Source organism: Dermacentor albipictus, unplaced genomic scaffold (assembly GCF_038994185.2).
Source record: "Dermacentor albipictus isolate Rhodes 1998 colony unplaced genomic scaffold, USDA_Dalb.pri_finalv2 scaffold_35, whole genome shotgun sequence".
NCBI lineage: Eukaryota > Metazoa > Arthropoda > Arachnida > Ixodida > Ixodidae > Dermacentor > Dermacentor albipictus.
This window is the reverse complement of record NW_027225589.1, coordinates 1,622,277-1,643,907: the sequence shown is the minus strand read 5'-3', so window position 1 is coordinate 1,643,907 and position 21,631 is coordinate 1,622,277. Positions and strand designations below refer to the sequence as shown.

General features: G+C 44.8%; 1 long non-coding RNA gene across 1 annotated transcript; it reads right to left on the bottom strand.

Annotated features, from left to right (window-relative positions):
• Positions 1 to 11,292: 11,292 nt before the first annotated feature.
• LOC135919731 (uncharacterized) lies at positions 11,293 to 21,631 on the bottom strand. The gene is made up of 3 exons (XR_010570040.2): positions 21,450 to 21,631; positions 17,758 to 17,839; positions 11,293 to 12,119 (listed from the first exon to the last, which is right to left on the bottom strand). It is a non-coding gene; the product is annotated as an uncharacterized lncRNA (long non-coding RNA).

Genomic DNA, 21,631 nt, shown 5'->3' with positions numbered 1-21,631 from the left:
TATCTATCTGTCTGTCTGTCTGTCTGTCTGTCTGTCTGTCTGTCTGTCTGTCTGTCTGTCTGTCTGTCTGTCTGTCTGTCTGTCTGTCTGTCTGTCTGTCTGTCTGTCTGTCTGTCTGTCTGTCTATCTATCTATCTATCTATCTATCTATCTATCTATCTATCTATCTATCTATCTATCTATCTATCTATCTATCTATCTATCTATCTATCTATCTATCTATCTATCTATCTATCTATCTATCTATCTATCTATCTATCTATCTATCTATCTCGTCTCTAACGGTTTTACCGCCAAATAGGGCCCTAGGGATTAGGTAGTCCATGATCTAATGAGTAGTGCATCGGCTGGAGTATTCATTCAACAATGTATGGAACCAACCTTTTCACTATCTTGGGTTACTAGTTTGTGCCGCAGGTTCAGTAAACCTCTTTATTGATAACTGCGGTAACTGAGCAGGTATCACAGTGCCTTTGGCGCAGTGCAATGACACCAGTTAACCTATATCGTGCCAGCTTCTGTTAGTATGGGCCCGTGGTGATGCGCCGCTTTTTCATGAACCACATTCCCCCTAACCTGGGTCCCTAGGTGTATACCACAGTTCAATAAACATGGAGTAAAACATGTTGTGGGGCTAGTTGGTGCACAGCTTTCAATAGATGAAGCGCCAACAGTGACGGCACACTAGGAAGGAACAAAGACAAGATAAGGAGCTTCTTGCAACTGTTTATTGAAGTCTTCTTTCCTATTCCTCTCCCCATGGCTATATAATCAGCCACATTTGACTTCACTAAAGACTGCCGGCCGGGTGCTCTGGTGCTGCTGGGACGACCCTCTACCTTTCTTCCTCCTATCCTCTCTTTTTTTAATCCCATCACCCCCATCCTGCTGGCGCTGAGCCGTGCTCCCACATGGGCTGCAGAAGATAGTGCCAGCCTTTCCTCCTTCCCCGCAAGAACCACTTCTATCTCTTGCAAGTAGCGCCTTGTCCTGTCTTTGTTCCTTCCTAGTGTGCCGTCACTATTGGCGCTTTATCTGTTGAAATCAGTAAACCTTTTCGACGTGAATTTAGTCCACTAGTTATGTCCATTTATTCAATCAATTTCTTCGACGCACACTCGGATCGCTGGGTATGCGCCACGAGGTATTTTCCCCTTCTCAATAACAAAACATAATTATTTAAACTTTTCCCACGCTCTTTTGAGTCCAACACGCTTAATGATATTCAAACAGTCCTGCTTCAATATATTCTTCCCGCGAAAACCTTGCTGCGTCGGGCCTTGATGGCGCCGCTTTTCCAGAGGAAAGGGCGAGACATCGGCCCGACTTCATACAGGCCTCATATATCACACGTTGCGGCGGCTTCCATATGGTGTATCAAATACTTACTTAAATGCTAATCGCAATAAAATGGTTCTTCATCATTAGATAGCGAAGGCGCCATTTTAATGCGATACCATTCTTAGATTACTTCCCGCACTTTCCAGCGGCTAACTTTCCGTGTATGTATGTCTCTAACCATTTTCCAATCTACCTGGATTACTGGATATATTAATGTAGAATGGGTAGCGCGTCGCTCTAATGCGATGAAGGATCAGGGTTCGAAACGAATCATCGGAAAAACTTGGGTCGCTGAGCATGTGGCTATGTATATATGTGTGTCGCTCATCAAGGAACCTCTTTCACGACAACATAGGTCACTGCAGATGCGGAGCTGCGTATGTGCCGCTCTTCAAAAGAACTCTTTGACATGGACTGCAAGTACTGGGTTTGTTATTTGTTCTCTGCTAGTCTTCATTGGACCTCTTCTGCGCCAGTTTCGGTAACTTGGCATGTGCCGGTAGGTGTGTGCCATTATTATTCAATGTATTTGGCGCCAACTAGAATAACTACACGTATGCCACCAGAAATGCGCCGCTCTATTATGACAAAAATGATCCCTGAAATGTTTCTGATGCTGGCCCGAATAGAACCCACTTCGCACGGGCGGACAGGAAGCCGATGCTTCCCCATCCTCTGCCACAAATCCACTGTGTTAGTGCCGCTTTTCAATGAACGTCTTTCACGTCAAGGCTTTAGCGAGCTCCACCACGAGTGCAATGGGTATGTGCCGCGCTTCAATGAACACTGGGTGAGCGGCAAGCGAGGGTGCAATCCTCACCATTCTCGAGCACTGGCACCCACGTTTCTATTTGTGGAGGCCATGACGAGGCCATGAGCGCACTTTTCGGCAGTTCCACTAGATGGCGCTACCTGTGAATTCCTAAGCGCACAGCCACAGGGCTAGACAAGGTTCCCGTTAGGCTGATCAATGAACTAGGACCAAAAAGTAAGGAAGCGCTGGTGAAACCAGTGGAAAACAACTTTAAAAGACAGACGAATACCAGACAGTTGGCGACAAAGTAGAATTAATTTAATTTATAAATGTTAGGGGGAGAAAGACGGAATTCAATCATATAGACCGTTGACCATTACATCGGTAAAATACGGGCTAGCAATGCAGGCACTCAAATTAAAGCTTCAAGCACGGGCAGGGAATAATGGCATTTTGGGAGAACTTCAGAATGGCTTCAGAATAGGTAGGCGGTTGGATGATAACTTGTTTGTTCTTACTCAGTGCATTGAAATATCAAAAGCAGAAAGCAGACCGCTGTATGTGGCCTTCTTAGCGATTACACGAGCCTACGACAACGTAGACCTTAACATTATGTGGGATATTCCGGAAGGGGAAGGCTTAGGTAATCATTCTATACAGCTTTTGAGAAACATTTACCGAGAAAATACCATTTGCGTTGAATGGGAAGACATGAGCAGCGAGGAGAAAGTTCATATCAACAAGGGACTGAGGCAGGGGTGCCATTTATCACCGCTGCTGTTTGTGATGTACATAGTGAGGATGGAGAGGGCGCTAGAAGGAAGTAAGCGCGTACAGTAGTAGAGCAGCAAATCCCAGGTTTAGTTTATGCGCACGAAATTGTGTTGCTAGCTAACAAGCAAAGTGATTTGCAACGTCTGGCTAATATCTGAGGACAGGAAGGCCACAATTTAGGTTTGAAATTTAGTGTTAGAAAAGCAGGTGTTTTGGTATTCAATGAAAACAGCGAAGAGATAGTGGAGATACAGAGCCAAGAAATAACTCGGGTAACAGAATATAAATACCTTGTTATATGGATAAACGAAGGCAATAGATATATGGAAACATAGGAAAAAAAACCATAAGAGTAAAGGGGAAGAGCAATGCAGCCAAAATGAAGCACAGAGCGCTATGGGGATACAATAGGTACGAGGTACCCCGAGGTATGTGGAAAGGTGTAATGGTTCCAGGACTTACTTTTGGAAATGCAGTTATTTGCTTTAAATGAAGGTCACAATCAGGACTCGACGGGAACCAAAGGTCAGTAGGTCGCCTCGCATTGGGCGCTCACCGGAAGACTACAAATCAATCTGTGCAGGTGATATAGGCCGGACTAGTTTCGAATTGAGGGAAGCTCGCAGTAAAATTGTGTATGAAGAACGGCTGAGGAATATGGAAGAAAGTAAATGGGCTGGGAGAGTGTTCAGGTATCTGTACAGGAAAAACATTGATTCACAGTGGAGGAAAATAAATAGGAAGCTTACCAGCAAGTATGTGGCCTGTAGGGTGGGCAATACAGCAACAAGGAAGGTCAAGCGGAAAGTCAGAGAGGCTGAAATAATATCATGGGTGGTGGCAATGGAAAAGAAACCTAACATTAATAACTACTTAAGAAGAAAAAACGGAATCAGAAAAGAAACCATTTATGATAACTCAAAAGGAAGCTCATTACTTTTGAAGTGAAATCGGGATGCCTTAGAACACGCAGCTATAAAGCAAAATATAAGAAAGGAGAAGAAGCATGTGCTTGCTGCGGTAACGCAAGGGAAACGACGGAGCATGTTTTATTAGAATGTGAAGACGTCTACCCAGGGTTCCATTTAGGCACCACTGGCCTCCTTGAAGCCCTTGCGTTCAGCGGGAGGAGTGGTAAAACAAATATTTCTGCAGTAGGCATTAGTAAGAGGTGATTGGAGGACTGGCGGAAGAAAAGTAGGGAAACGGCTAAGGACGGAGACGTACAAAACCACAGCATTCAATTGTATTCCCTTACCACTTCTCGTGCCTCGTTACCTAACGTATACTGCTGTTGTCTTCCGAGACTGTTAAACATTAGATTAGTTTTGCAAGTTAATTTTTAGAGCCACCCTTCTGCTTTGCTTTTCCTAGTCAGTGAGCATGCATTGTAATTGTATATACTTGTATGTAATTGTATATTGTATATACTGCATATATGTATCACTGATGAAACAATGTAAATATGCATCAGAATCAGGCGCTCTGTTCGGTATTTACGACGGCGCAGTGTGACAGACGCAACATCGTGGTCGTGCTGGTCCTGCGTGGCTGAACCTCTAGCAACGGCTTTTCTCATCGCCAAAACGAGGTCTTTGCTGTTTGCGTTATGTACGACAATTGTTCACCTACACACAGCACCTAGTAAACCGACAGAGACGGGAAGAGAGTCGTTGTGGGTGATACCTAGGCTCTAGGTAAAGCAGGCTGCATGCTGTCTGAAGCACCCAAGGTTTCACAAACTGTATCGAAAACCGAGGCACATATATCATTGTTGACCACACGCGTGCCGTTTTAGTCTGGCGTATGTTGTATTGTTGTTTCCTGCAATTGATAAATATGGGAGACGCCTGCTCGGTGCGCAAGCACGGTACGAGCCTTTCTTTTCTGCAAGCGTTCTACACTGGTCCTCTTGGCCGGGCGCTTCACGGAGACCTCTAGGTTCCTGAAATTAGTGACTCGGAACTCATAATCAGAACCGCAAGAAAGACCGGTTCAGCATCGCCAGCTACCAAGCCCCACCTGCAGCCATGGAAAAGCTGGTATAAGAGTGGCGCCCACCGAAGTTGGACGATCCCTTCGCGTATGCAACTGTGGCCCTACCGTCTGCACAGTTTTATCGTATGGTTCGCGCAGGTAGGCGCACAGCTATACGTAAATGGCATGTTGTCGCAGCTCTGGCGGGTTGTACTTCTAAAGTGAGAAATTACCACCTACGCCTTCACGCGTCTTGACCTCCCGTAGTTAGATCCTGTGGCAATACTGCTGTATGACTGGTCCGCCAGCTATCACGTTCCCTGCCCTTCCTAGCTACGTCAGTGTCCTTCCGTAGAACGATTGTCTAGTGCACCCTCTCGCAGTGCATGTTAAGGGTCATAGGCACTGTGTTAGGGGCTTGCACGCACCAAAGACATTGCCTATGTGGTTTGCCCACAAAGATGCCTCCTCAACAGTCCCGAGGCTTACCCACTTTTCCTCGCTACATCCATCCGATTTTCCAAAGGTACCAGGCAGACGCTGCTATCAGGCACTTCGGAAGCGCTCGACTTCAACACCGAACCGTTGTTAACTATAGTCCGACTAACATTCAGACGACGGTAACACGCTAACCTCGATCGAGCAAGCGGAGTCGTGCTGTCGCGAGCTTGCTACCTCGGTCACAACATCAGCAGGTGCCAGATTCGACGTTGCCGCCAAGTGCCTCGCAAGCGTCGAAGTGCCCCATCGCAACCTGCATCCCTTGGTCATACCATATTAAGGCGATATCATTGTCGCCGCGGCGTTCGTCGCAACACTCTGAAGTCGACCATCCTGCACATCAACCATGCTGCATGTGCAGCTTAGAGCACGAATGGCGTCACCCCTGTGCTCTCCGGTGCATCAATCATCGGGGCCACGTTTCTGAAGTTACCACCACCAAAACCTCGTTTACTGCTGCGATCCCAAGCAAGACATGGCAGTGAATTGCGTGCATTTTGCCGTACATTTCGCAACGACGAATGATGACGCTGCGGGCTCGATGTGTAAGCACGGCACGTGCAATTCTTTTCTGGAAGCCTTCTACGTTGGTTCTGTTGGTCGGGCACTCCGCTGCAATGCCTCGGTGGAACATCCCGCATTCCCGACAACCCGTTCTTATTCTCATTGTGAATGCGCTTAAACAATCCATATTGCTCGTTCGCAGGTGCGCTGCTGTCACCATCGTCGACAAACCGTCTGCAAGCTGCGGACGACGGCGAGTCGTGACATGGTCGCTGACACTTTGGAGACAGCTGTCGATGGAAATAGGTAGAAATCAAGAGGGCGTGCCGGCTAAGTATGACAGAACCTTTCGTAACGGCTTTTCTCAAAGCCAAGGCCAGGTCTTCACTCCCAATGTTATGTGCCACTAGACCTCACGTACTACATACAGCGGTTACGACAGCGAAAAACAGGGAAGTTTGTCGTGACGCGGCTCGCTCAGCTTTGCAGAAAGGCTTTGACTCATCATACACCCGACGTATAACTTCATCCTATTTAAAAGGTACGTTAGACGGATTCGACAGTTTCTTTAAGGAACTATGTTTGACGTAGCTAATTAACTCTGGCACGTATTGCGTTAGCATACGTCGGGCATAAGTACGCTAAAATGCTAAACACAGGCTTCCCTTGCGCCAACGATCACTCACTGTGTGTTTAGGCCCAGACTACATGAATGGGAACAGTAGGGGCAGACCGACATGTTTGTTACTGCTGCAACAACGACCGCAGTTACTTCCATGGCGTTGATGCGCGTTTCACCGGAAAGAAAACGCATTTCATTTGATGGTCCTTGACGCGATACTATGACAAAGTGTTCTTCTCCTGAATGGGCCAACGATGCAGTTGCGCTCTGCTGCCGATCCACTTGAGTGATGGAAATACAGGGTCTGACGGAATACCGTCTGTTCGTGAAGAAGCATGACGAAAAGCGGGAACACTGACTGCGAAGCACATTCAGTGTAAAATTAAAAAAAAACGTATCCACTCCCCCACAAGGTTCCCCGGTGTGCTCCAATGTGCGAGCCAAAAAAGGCTCCCGTATGGGATCCTTATATTTTTCACTAAATAATTTTCTTTTTTCATGTGCCCCTTTTGTTCATCACACTTCAGGGATCTGTTTGAAAGCGTCCGTGATGCAGCGCTTCGCAATGACGAAGATGTGAAAGTTGAAATTGCGATTGACTATTTAACAGAAGTGCTGTATAGCTAACCCTAGGACAAAATGGCTACTCTTTTGTGAATAGTATGCCTTGAAGACCACTTTTCGAACCACTCTCAGCGTTCGATCGCGAGCGTGTGCAAATGCCCCTCGACGTACAGTTGTGCTTCTCACTCACAACCACATCTTTCTTGATGCTTCTTCAGGATATTCCTTGATCCTTGCCGCTGCGCAGAGCACTACTAAATGCTTGGGATTTGATGACCGAGTTACGGCGTCTTCGAAACGTTGTGGTTCAGCATACGTTTTAGAACATTTTCTTCCATGACAGCTTTGACCGAACGACTACTCACACTCCGATGTCCAATCGAAGGACAGATATTTTTGCAACAGACCTGTGAATGGACGCACAATGTCAGCAAATCTCCGAACCAAGGGTCAGAAATACGAGCGATATCCAATGCAACTACGGAGGTCTCTTGCAGACTGCAGTGGCTAGAAAGCGATGAATGCCTCTATCAGGTCGTACTCCATTCTCGCTCACGAGATGGCAAAGCATCAATATCTTACGCTCATCAAACTGGCACTTTATGTTGTTGAGAATCAAGCCAGCTGTCTTTACGCAGTACAAAACGAGACAGAGGCGGCTGTTTTGCTCTTCGAACATACGGCCGAAGATTACAACATCGTCCACGTAACACAGACATAGCTCCCAATTTATTCCGCGAAAAATTGCGTTCACGAATCTGTCAGAAGCGGCGGGCGCATTACCAAGTCCGTACGGCATAACGTTAAATTTGATTAAAAAAAAAGCGTCCGGTGTCACAAGTGCGTCCTTCTCCTTTGTCTGCCGGATCTACAGGTATCTGCCAATAATCTGACCTTAAATCGAGTGACCAGAAGAAGGAGGCAGAATGCAAACAGTCTATTACGCCATCCATTCGTGAGAGTGGGTACACGTCCTTTGTTCTTACCGATTTTGGCCGCCTGCAATCAATGCAAAACCTCCAACAGCCATATTTTTTTCTTCGCCAAGATAACTGGCGCTGTCCGTGGGCTCGAGGACCCTTGGATAATCATTTTCTGTAAATTCTGATGCACTTACCTACCAGTAATCTTCATTCCCATGAACAGACTCGATAAAGCTTCGGCCGGATATGGTGAGCTGAGCTGCTGTCAATACGAGAGCGAGCGCGAGAAGATGGAAGAGTGGTGTGGTTTTCTCCTTTAAAGTAGTCAAAGAGGAAAGCTTGTCGGGATAGCACTTGTACCAAGGCGTTACGTTCACGTGAACCTAGGCAGATGCTAACAAGGCTGGGAAATTTTGGTTAAAGGGGCAGATAGGTTGTTGGTGTTATTGGTCTCGTCGCTGAGGACCATGACGGAACTGTGCGTGTCGTCGTCGATGACAGCGAACTTCATTCGTTTCGGAAAGACAACGGGTCGGCACAGCAGTTTAGTGCGCACAACAACGCGGGCACGTCACAACGCTATATACTAGGCACCACTATGCCCTTCTTAGCACAGAAACCGGCGAGTGGTCGAACACCATGGCATCATATGAACTGCCGGCATCCAAACAAGCGATGGTAGAAACAGACGCTAGCGACCGTGAAGGCAGCGTCATCTAATCAGCAACAACAAATTACCTTTAATAATAGTTTCACTTCAACAAATTTTGTGTGAACTCGAAAAATTGTGCACTGAATTGACGGCCTTATAGAGAATTTACAAGGCGTCCTAGTATTAAATAGTTCAATTTCACAGCCTAAGTCCCCTCGCATCACCAAGAGACTGGCGTCTCCCTGTGGTGTAATGGTCATTTTTGTGGTGGTCTTCTACTAGCTATCACTAAACCTTTTTCGCCTTCCGGCGAAACTGCAGCCTCTTTTTTTTCTATTTTTTGCTTTACTGTGATTACGAGTATAAGCACTGCTGTGCATGACTGCGCATGCTATATGTTGTGATTTCGAGTGAATCTGGCTTCCTCTCATTTTGGTTACCAAGTGGACTATGCATATTTATGACCACTGCATGCAAGGGGTGATGCTTCCGTTCCTATCAAATGTTGGAAATTCTCAGAAGAGTTTCTTTTTTCATGAGTCACTAGCATTGCCTACTGGAAACAAGGAAAACTGAGACACATATAATTCACGTGAATTTTACGCGCCACTGGTAAAAGACTCAGCCTAAGGGGTCATTGAAGTCTGCAAGTCTTTTTCAAGATCAACAACGCAAATAAAGCAATTACAACCAAGGTTACCATGCAGCAACGTATTAATTCTCTAGGCTTACGCTATCCATAGCACTAGAAATAATTGTCATTTGGCTAGCTCCTCCAGTTGCAAAAGTAATAATCTTTGTCCTTTGTATGTATTTACATATTGCGTTTGTGCATGTTGATCCCATCGGAAATGAAAAAAAATTGTTTAAGTGAAAAAAATTCTGATGAGGTAGCCGCTGCTTAGCTTTAGGTGCTTATCTGTATAGCATCAGTATTTTCACCATAAATACGAATGAATAGCCATGGATGTCCGCACGAATAATGGTAAATTAAGCTCTTACTCTGAATAAAATTTTTAAATGAGAAGGTAGAGGAAACTAAAAAAAACCTCAAATGATGCGGGCAACCGAATTATGGTCACGACACCTAGGGGGGGGGGGGGCGTAGTCGGCGCCTATGTGCCAGTATATCATTTGCACGAATGTGAACGCTAGCTTTTATCAAGTAACTTTTTCATTGTAGCTTGCACAGCACTAATACAAAATCATGTTGGCTTCCCGTTCAGAGTAGTTCTTATAGAAAATGACAGAGTGCTGTTATCAAGATACCTATGACGCCCCTCAAGAGACTTAAGTTAATACTGCCAGGCATGCAATAACGTTTTCAGTCAATATCGGCGACTGTTTACAAAATAGCGCCGCGTTCTATCATTCGGTCACAACGTAGGACCATGAGGAGGAAAAAAAACAGCAATAGACACTGAATAAATCATCCCAGAAAAGTTTGAATCGACAGCACATTTGGTAGGAAAGCTCAGGCTTCCAAAAGTGCGTACACTTCCAAGCAAAATATTACTGACTATGACGCGAGATGCAAAAAAAATATTTCCTTTTGCGCAGTCATGTAACGTAGACTTGTCTGAATGCCGTACTTTGGTCGAAGAGTCGCGCGCGGGCCGTGGCTCTCTGTTTAAGCCCGAGTGCCTCGGCTGCAAACAAGAAACAAATTATGGTATGTGCTTTCGCTACGCTTTTGCCCTCGACTATACAAAAAACGTTATTTCGTTCTTTTGTTATTTGTTAAATGTTGATGGCACTGGTGGCACGATTTCAGGCTCTTGCGGCATAAAACCCCATAAACCATCATCATCTGGCAACACGCCTTGAAAGCAGAGTCGGGAACAACAAACTACATAAGTACTGTTTACAGCGAAGCTGATTATGGGTCAGCTTCGCTGTAAACCTGCTCGTGACCCTAATGGCGCGTTCTTTGTCGTCATCTACTTCCACAGGTGGTTCCGTTGCTGCTGATCACGCCAGCGTTCTCACCCGGCTTCTCGCTCTGCGATGGCACTCACGGCAATGGCCCACTGCCAGTCGGTGCGATGATTTCGGTCTCAAGTTCAAAGCGTCAGTATATGGCAAAATGAAAACACGAATGTATATAACAAATGTATAACATGGATGAATGCGGATGTATAAAAAAAGTTGGAGTGCAGTTAAGCTTCCCCTTAAAGAGGGGAACGTGATACCATTGAAAGATCCACGCTCCAGGCGATTGGAGCTTATGTAATCGTAATGTTTACCGGGAAGCGCTGCCGGCGAACGCATGCAGGAACGCGAGGTTTCTGGTAGAAATGCGGCGTCTTGCGGGGGCTGATCTCCCGGTATTGTTTCGCACAATTAATATTTCAGTCTGAAGATCTAATCAAATCAAATCAAATCATAAGGTATGCGCTGTCACTGTTTTTATTACGTTTCTTTGTGGGCTGTTATTCTCAAAATTCAGAGGACTAAGTTGGTGAGGAATAAAAGACAAAGTGTGGGCAACTTTGTTGAGAGAAGAGTAGCTCGGTATGCGTAGTTCCGAGTGCTTTCTGCTGAAACGACGGTCGACGGTGGACGCCGACGCCGGATTTTTTTGTGACACGGGGCCCCATAACACTGTTGCGTTAATAAATATATCTGCGTACTTTTCCTCACGACAGCCACGGATAAAGACAATAAATGTGCTCATAGATTGGTTACAAATTCGTTGTCACCAGTTTATTCGTCTGCTACACAGTTTTCAGTCATCCAAATTCACAGACCAGAACGGGTCATGATTTTTTTAACATATTCATTACACTCTTGAATAAAACACATAAAAGTGTTTCGCTTTCATTGTCGAGCGGTCCTTGACATGCAGGACTGAATTTAATAACGTTCGTTCACCTTATGTATTGTGCCTCATGTTACGACTTTTTCAGAAAAAAAAACTTGAAAATATGAAACACGCGAGTGATGATTTCTGACCTGAAGGTCTTTATTTTTTGCCTAATATTTCTGTGAAAAGTGTATCCAGTACACCGTAAAGCATGCCGTTCCAGAGGGAGAGCAGGAAGTGCAGATTCGGTGTGCTGAAAACGATTCGAGCATCCTCTTTTTTTTCTGTGTCTGCAGCCCTCAGTACCATGGTGAGTCCGACCATGGATACGGGCACATTTTCTTTGAAATGGATCTTCAGGTCCTCTCCAGCACCTTCCACTTCGAACTGCCCAGTGAATCGTACCAGCAGAGCGCGACTCAAAATTTCATTGGTATTAGTGTCGTTAGTCTGCGTTCCCACGAGAATCAGGGGCCTCTTGTTGACAAGATCAAATTGCACAAATCTGCTATCATTCCTGCAGAAGGTCAAGAATGGCCCGAAGGGACGAAGGGAATTGAGGCCCAAGAGTTTGAATTCAATGTTTTTGGATATTTCAGGCGGGAAGTCATTTTCCAATGTCTTGGAGCGCCCTGCCGGAAGCTTTTCAATGAAGGAGTCGATGGCGCGCTCCAGGTGTTCGTCAAGGAAGTTGCAACTTTCTGCAAGAAGATAGCAAAATAAAAAAAAGTGAGGATCTCTCAGTTATCATGCAGTCATGAAAAATTAGAGATTAAGTGTTCAACATGCAAAGTAAATGAAACAATCACATCGCCATGGTTCCAATGATCATTACGTCCTTTGAACAATGTGTTCTCTACCAAATATACAGCCCTGGCATTAGAAATTACGGGGTTTTACGAGATAAAACCACGATGTGATTATGAGGCCTGCCGTTGTGGGGGACTCCGGAAACTTAGACCCCCTGGTGTTCTTTAACATGCACATAAATCTAAGTACACGGGTGTTTTCTCATATCGCCCAAATCGAAGAGCGGCCGTCGTGGCCGGGATTCAATCCCGCGACGTCGTGCATAGCAGCCCAACGTCATAGCCACAAAGCAACCACGGCTGATCGCCCTGGTATAGGCCCCTTGCGCTGAAGCAATTCACAGTTTATAGCAGTGCCAGAACTGCCACAGATCCATCTAAATGTACGGCTTAATCAAAGGGCCTCACCACAACCGACGCCAAGCTGTAGGTTTATAGGCTACTTCACGTACACTTCGGGTGCTATTTACCAATGTTTGTATGTTTGTTTGTTTGTATCTAGCTGCTCTCTCACATACGCGGGTCTCTGAGGAGTTTGTGGTGAAATGCGTATCCCAGTGGCCTTCTGCTGGTTTTCACAGAATTGCTTTCGAAACAAATCGCCGGACTAACTTGGGTTACTGAGTACGTGGCCTATATAAACTTGTGCAGTTCTTCAACGAACCGCTTTCACACTGAAATGTGTCACTGTAAATGCGGAACAGGGCTGGTAACACGTTTCAATGAAACTCTTTGATGGTGACTTGCAGCATTGCCTATGTGCCACTCTATCTGTCTCCAATGAACCTCTTCGACGCTAGCTTGGGTAACTGGGCATGTGTTAGTAGGCGTGTGATGCTATTGAAAGAATGTCTTTGATGCCAACTTGGGTAACCTTGTATGTGCCCCTCGGAAGGGGCCGCTCTGCAATTAAGAAAAAGATCACTTAAGCACCTGCCATGCTGAGTGGAATAGAACCCAGGTCGGAAAGGTTCCTCGAGGACAGCAATCCGACGCATTAGCATGGGCGCCACAAACGCACTGAGCATATGCACCTTTTAAACGAACCTCTTTCACGCCGACGCTTTAGCGAGCTGCGCCATGAATGCACTGGGTATGTTCCGTTCTTCCATGAACCTATCGCCGACTTGGATCACTGGTCATGTGACACTTTGTGTGCGGAAAGCAAGCGAACAACTCTCAGCATTGGCAGGCACTGATGCTCCACGCTGTTCGTTTCCGAGGCCACGCGCAGACTTCTCGGCGGCACCACTAGATGACGCAGAGTGTCCAGAGAGACGCGCAAGAGAGGAGCCCGGTTGCTTCACGACGCCTTGCTAACCGCTCGAACGCGCAGGCAATACTTGAAATTCGGAGGTCACGCGCCGGCTTCGTGGTGGCCGGCTATAGATGGCGCCGAGTGTTCTTAGGAAAGCGCAAAAGGGGAGTCCCGTTGCATTTCACGCGTCATGCGTAACTCGTTTCGACGGTCGCAATACGTTGCCTAGCTATATTCGCTTAACGAAAAACGCATTACCGTCGAAAGTCATCGTGAGAATGGGTTTATGTATTTTTTTCTAGTTGATGTAACAGGGCTTCAAGGCTGATGGCTCAATTATTTATATCAGTGGTCTTTCCGATAGAGTGTGATTGAAGTAGTTTTCATTTGTGTATCCTTTAATATTTGTTTTCTGTGGTAAAAGGAGTAGCCGGTGCAAATTACCAGTGAAAACATCTCTGAAACATCATAAAATGAAAAATGTTCGTCACTTCACTGCATCGAATGTTTGCCTTAACTGAACTTGAAACAAGGAGTGTAAATAGATGTGTACGCATTCCCCCATACTGTATTCACGCTTCGGATTTAGGCACGCCAATGGTCGAAATATTATTCTGGAATATCTAGAAGAACGTTAATGCAATGAAACGTTTAATGACGTTTGATCTTGAATCTAATTTCCTTTGAATCTCGAGTGCCTGGCGCACGAAACATTGGTACGATAAACGAAAATTTCAGCATCCGTCTAATGCCCGCTGCCGCATAGTATTTATAACTCCCTTCCTATCGACAGCGGCGTCTTTCTCCTCCACTAGTGGCAGAATCACGCGGATGCATCAGTTTTGCTAAAAGCGATTCTCAAATAAAGTACAGCCATTCCTTATTGTTAAATTACGATCTCACTTGGAACAGTCTCAAGCGTTTACATCTCTTATGGGAAATTTTGAATGGTCTCTACTCTAATTAAGCGGCACCCATCGTAAGGTGTGTTGCTTTCAATAATCTCTGATTTTTCACTGCGCGGCCGAATACCTGGGTAGTATTTTATTACAGCAAAATATTTCTCGAACAATCCATTTCAATAAGTTTGTCTCCGTATACTATTACTAAAGAATTGTCCCTTCTGGTGAGATTATCTATAGACTTGTAGTAAACAAACTCACAATTCTGCATGAAAAATCTAGTCGGACCAATCTGGCGAAGATGGTGGACGGTAGTGCATTAGCATTGAATCAATATATTGCAACCATCCTAACGAGTGATGGATGCGACCTGTACTACAGCGCGACTCTTCTTTTGCGCCTCTCTAATAAGAATCTGCTAGATTTATACTCCCGGATAATTTTCTGTGGCAATAAAAGGAAAGCTACGGAGGCAAAGCGCGCACAAGTGAGAGCGCTACTGAAAACAGTCGCTTCTTTTCATCCCCGTTAGTTTAAGTTCGGCAAGAGAAAACATAAACGCCTTATTAGCAACTGTTAAATAACACAAAACATAGAACTGAATGTAAAAGCTTACTTATTTTGCCACGTTTTGCCTTCCGCGTCTGGGCAAACGGGAAACCATCGCACGGGAAGTTGCGTCGATTCCGCGTGTGTTCCGAGCTACCAAAAGCACTGTCAAGTGCAGGCTGACTACTTGGCGCCGTACCACATGTGCAGCAGCCACGCGCCCGTAGCTTTCTCTTCATTGCCACAAAGAGTTGTCCACGAGTACAGGGCCACCCTGGCGAAGCCGGTGCGTGACCCCCGAAATGCATGGCGCGCTGGTGCTTGCGAATGCTGAGGAACACGTCACGCGACAACTGGGTTGCTCTCTCGCGCTTCTTTCTGGACACGCTGTGCTATCAAGTGACGCTCCTGAGGAGTGCACGTGTGGACTCCGAGACTAGAAGCATGACGCACCGGTGCTTTCGAACCCTGGGGAGGTATTCTCTAAGAGTCCACCTATAAAGAACATGTCCATTTCGTCTGCTGTAGACATTCTGATTGGCTGAACTGGGCTACGCGTCCACAGCAGTCAAGTGCCACAGCCAGTAAGCACTTAAAGAGCAGACGAAATGGACATGTCAACTAGGTGAACTGCTACAGAACACCTCCCCTCACATTTGTACCCACGATTCCCGCGCACTCAATGGCACATACTCACTCACTCAAATCGGCGACACGTTCATTGAATCGCGGTAAATACCCAGTGCATTCATGGTGCAGCTCGTGGCAAAATTGTTGTCAAAGATGTTCACTGAATAGTGGCACATACTCAGGGAGTTTGTGAAGCACCGTCCTAATGCGTCGGTTTGCTGTCCGTGAGGAACCTTTGTGAAATGGGTTCCATTCCGCTCAAGGTGGGAGAAACTTCGGTATCTTTTTCATAAGTGTAGGGCATCACATTCCGGGTGGCACATCCCCAGTTACACAAGTTGGCGTCAAAGTCATTAATTTGACAGTGACACACACCTACTGGCACATATACCCAGTAGCACAAGTTGGCAACAAAGAGGTTCATTGAATATCAGCACCTACCCGGGAGCACATAACCATTTCTCCATGTCGGCGTCACAGAGTTTCATGGAACAGTCGGGCCTACCCACTCCTGCATTACAGTGATCCACGTCGGCGTGAAGCAGCTTCGTTTGAAGAGAGGCACGGCTGTACACATTGGCGCATACTCGTTCACCCAAATTGGTCCGATCCTTCATTATGAAATCTGTTACCTCAGCACAGCAGCTCTGTGCACCAGACATTCAACCACACACTACCCAGTGACCCACGTAGGCGGGAAAATGTTAGATACAGAAACACAGACATAGATAGATAGATAGATAGATAGATAGATAGATAGATAGATAGATAGATAGATAGATAGATAGATAGATAGATAGATAGATAGATAGATAGATAGATAGATAGATAGATAGATAGATAGATAGATAGATAGATAGATAGATAGATAGATAGATAGATAGATAGATAGATAGATAGATAGATAGATAGATAGATAGATAGATAGATAGATAGATAGATAGATAGATAGATAGATAGATAGATAGATAGATAGATAGATAGATAGATAGATAGATAGATAGATAGATAGATAGATAGCCCCCGGAATAGCATAAAGCACCCAAAGAATGCTAACGCATAAGAAAACTGCCAATCGCTGTGTAGCGTCAATGCACTGGCTAGACATTACGCCGTCAAGAAGAGCACTGTACAATGTACTGCTTCGCGGTATGACACCAGCCGTTCACAACTACTAAGGTGGTTACATGTAATATTCTTCAGCCATATTGATGTGCACTGCAGGACAAAAGACTCTCCAAGCGGTCTCCAATTACCCCTACATCACTAAGGTGTGAAGATGCGCTAGTTTGATATGATCAAGGTAAGCAGCACCGACGGCAAAAGATACACACAGGGCAGATGCGACGCCTTCTACATCTCTCCTGCGCAGGTGCGCATCCTAGCTCAGCGGCTGTTTTCTTCTTGTGTCCAGTTATTTGCGTTGTGCTCTATGTTGTAGCCATTCCCTGTCCCTTTCTAAGAAGCGAAACTATCTATTGCAGTACTGAGAGATACAGCATTGATAGCTCCAAGAGAAGCCTAATAGAGAGCCTTTCTTCCAGTTTTTCTTTGAGCTCGCTTCAAGTAGTCGGCGTGGCATTTCCCTCATACAGCTGAAAAATATACGGCAAAATAGTTGATGTTTTTGGTTTTGAGTATGCTCATTCTCGATATATTTCGCCGATTTAGTTGCAAAATTAAACTTTCTTTCGGGTATAGCAAAGGAGCCCCACTTAATAACCTATTACAAAATTTATAAATATGCGACTGCCACGTACTTGCACAGATAATTTAAGGTTATTAAAGAAAGCTGGCAAAGGACAAAAAGTGCTACACAACAGGTCGCGGGACACTTTTCGCCTGCTTTTGCGAGTTTCTTCCAGGATTGGAAAAATGTTTTATCTAGTGCGCGTAGGCCGACAGAAACGTTGACCGCGCATTTTTGATAGCGTCTACAATTAACCAGTAACAAATTTTCTTTGATTATATTGTTTTTGAAGCTAGTTAAATTTATTATGTTCGATGTAATTAGGCGAAATGCATAAAGTCGTCTTACGTGCTCTAAACAACCGCGAACAACGTTAACTTGGTTATGTAAACGTTCTATTCAGCATATCTTTACATAATATTATGGCACAAGTTATATCAGACACCTTGTATATGTGTTGTCGTCAAGGGATTTTTTTTAATCGTCAGGATTACCACTTACCTTCCGCGACTGGTGCGCCACCGCAAATCATCGCCAACACTATGGCTGCAACGACCGACTTCACAAAAGCCATCTTGGTAGCCTGTATATTGAGAAAACAAAATAAACCCACATCTTAAACCATGCCGTTCATGAGTCCTTGATCTTATTTAGGCGAGCGATTGCCTGCTCGTGTCTGAAATGTGCAGAATATCTTGGTATATCGAAGTTGGGGGGTGATTTTCGGAAGACTTTTCAAGAACGCGACAGAAACGTAGAATACTGAATCAGGACGTTTGGTCTACTTCCCGGGACACAGTAACTGGAAATGCAAACTAACGCTGGCATAAAAGCACAATAGTGGGTGGTGAGACTAAACATAATCAGCCTTACCAGATTTGTATTTCTTAGTTAAAGTCCTCTGATATAATCGCCGTGAGTCGGCCATCATGTTATCGCTCACATTAATCAACGTCTTTTATGTCATCTTTGCTAATCGAAGGTCTATATAGATTCGACCAAAATATTGGCATCCGGCTTCCGTGCTACGCTATAAACGCGTCTAGGAATTTAAAGTCAAGGAGAGCACCCCCGTCTATCAAGTAATGCACATGTGTACAAACGTACCTAGAGAATATATGTGCACATTGTACTTGTGAAAGTATGGCATCAATGTTCAAGCGTTTTTAAAGCGAAGCTTTCCTTGCCTCGTCCTTCGACTTTCCCCCTGCTGCCGCTGCTGCTGTGGCTGCTTCTGCCTAGTATATCGCGTCGGCAAGTGGTTCAGAGCGTGTGTAAGAGACGAAAAGCTACGCGAGGGCCTCGTTCGGACCCCACCCCGCCGAATATGCACAATACCTTCTGGAGTGCCTTGGGCGTCGCTACGTTAGCCTCTTGACAGCTGTAATTATCTGTTACTCCCCCCAGAAGCATTGCAGACACCGCAGCGCTGCCCTTTCTACTGACGTACGAGTACAGAGGGGACGTTGATAGAACTGTAGAGAGGAGGGAGAAGAGGCCGTTCACATAAAATGGAGGGAGGGGCGGGGGGTACAGAAGGCTAGAAAACCCGATTACTATACGGCAGCGTTTGTGGGGAAACTGGATAAGCTGAACTTCAAGGTACGGTAGAGTACGTTGCTGCTACTTCTAAAAATAACCACCATGCAAAAATGCCAAGCGGACAAATTACGCAGGGCTGCAAAAGCAGAGCCACATTAAAACATGCGCACCTCAGGGTCGAGGCGACACTACGGAAGCGTTCGACCGTCAAATCGACACTTCTGTGCCCGATGTGATGGCTTTGCGGCTATGGCATTACTGGAGAATCGCGGATTTGATCCTGACCGCGGCAGCCGTATTTTTACAGAGGCTCAATATCAAAACGCACGGGCACTTAGAATATGGGACACGTTAAAGAGCTTCATGGCGTCAAAAATAATGCGGAGTCTGTCATTATGGCGTGCCTCAATCCTATTGTGGTTTTAGCATGTGCTGCCCCATAAATCCATTCAACTTTAATACTTCTGCCACGATTCGATGTGCCATGTTAGACAAGGACAATGCTCAACTCTCTCAGTCGTTATGAAATATGGCTCACAACAATCCCTCAAGCAAGCACCCCTCCCAGTATGTTCTGTGTACTACGCAGACAACAGCAGTGGTGCACGAAGGGTAACGTTTAACATCAACTCACCTAACTCATGTTAGACTAAACGTTGAAGAAATTGAGCATTTGCCATCAACATCACCGCTAATTATCGTCAATAAAAGCGACCAGCACAGAAAGCTTCCCATACATGCATTCCCACAGTGTGTGGGATCTGCATAATTTTTTGTTCAAACAAGTAAATTTTTGACTAATTAGATGTAGGATTGACAGGAGAATATATTGTAGCAAGAATTACGTTCTTGCGCTGCCTCCTTGAAACAATGTGGCAAAACTAGTAGCCACACCCAATACCTGTGAAACAGTTACTTAAGGTATAGGTATCATGTGTAACAGAAAAATGCTGTAATAGTGTTGAACATCGGCACTGATATTTTACGTTGAGATTAGTCGGAAGTAGCATTTTTGTTTCAATCTGTGATCAACATATTCTGTTGCACGGGAAACGAATGACTTCTTCGTTTGTAACAAGTTCTTTACACTTGCTGTACTTTTTGAGCAATACGTCAACTGCGAATTGGTTTTCAGTGTTGCGTTTATACATTTTTTTATCATGTACACTTGTAGGTAGAGTATGGTGAATTTCTGAGCGCAGAGACAAGGGAATCAATTTATTGCTGTGAATCAATACGTGAAAGCAGTATGCTGAAATTGCCTAATGACTGCAATGCTTTAAGAAGCGCGTTGAAGCTTCATAATAATATAAATTGTGGCAGCTGTATCTTGAAATCAAGCTCTGCAATGTAAAGAAAGAATCATAGATCCTGGAATTCTGTCAAACATGGTCTTGCTTTCAATGGGTGGTTTAATAGTATCAATTGGCGAAGACCTGTAAAAGACACGTGAGCCTTCCGTCTATCAAATTTCCCGTATATGATGCTATCAGTTATTTTGCCAATGACAGAACAGGCACATTGGATATGATAAAAGCTGTTAAACTAGAACCTGGCATATACACAATAATAAAGCTAATTCGCAATTCACTAGCCACCCAATGTGAATGCCTCCTTTTACAGTACTGATGCAGCGAAACAAGCTACAAAAAGAAATATTACGTGCATGTGGGTAAAAGTAGACAACGTCAAGAGGAAGGAAAATTCCAGCTGCATATGCTGAGAATTGTTTTCTTTTTGTGACCGGGGAAGGTATTTCAAAATTTTGAGCACAATTTCTCAAAACCACATTTTCGCAGTTTTCTTTAATACGTCAACAAGGCTAACTCTGTTTTTTTTTTAAGATTTTCACTGAACTTTGGGCACTTGGAGTTACACATTCGGCCGCGCAGTGAATCTCCAAAAATATTATGGTGCAATAACTAGCGTACCTATCTTAAGACCCAGTCTTGTTTTTATCTGATAATTACGCTCCTAGGAATGGCGCGGTTGCGCTAGTTTTGGTTCATTGCACAGATAAATTTATCTCCAATATGAAAGTGAAAAAAAAAAGTTTTGTTATACGAGCTGCCTTTAGGGTAGGAGAGCTCACGTAGGCGCATTTGTTAACAAATTTCAATAAAGAAATGTTTCCTTTTGGACGTTATACAATATTTTGATTTGCCAAGGAAAATATGCGCTAGGATTATTTAATCTGAATTTTCACTCTTTAACAAAAAAAAAACGCAGTTGGCGTCCTATTTTTTCAAGTAAAAAGTGCAATCACAAACCTATGAGCAAATTAATAGAGCAGACTTCTCGATTCGCTGTTTGCATCATAAGGTTGACACTAACAAAAAACCAAGCGTCTAATACTATTTATTCTCCTCGCTCATATCTTGAAGCTAAAATATTAGGCTCGCACGGAGTTTTCGTTGAGTTGCATGCTTCTAACAACCACTGCGTAATTTAATAAAGCAGACTTCTTCTAGATTAACTGTTTGCATCATAAGGTTAACACTAACAAAAAACCAAGCGTCTAATATTATTTAATCTCCTCGCTCTTATCTTGAAGCTAAAATGTTAGGCTCGCATGGAGTTTTGTTGTACTCGCATGCTTCTAACAACCACTGCGTAGGTAGCAGTCATATCCCCTAACAAAGCTTCCTTACCTCTTATCGAACAAATGCAGCAAACGATGACGCTCCGCAGCAAGGGACGAGATCTCCTCTTCTGCCAGCAGGTACCGACCGACTGCTGCAACTTTAATGCGTGAGCCGGGCGACAGTCGCTCTTGGCTGCGTTACCTTCTATATGCGCAGCTCGTCGCCAACCTCGTCCAAACGTAAAACTG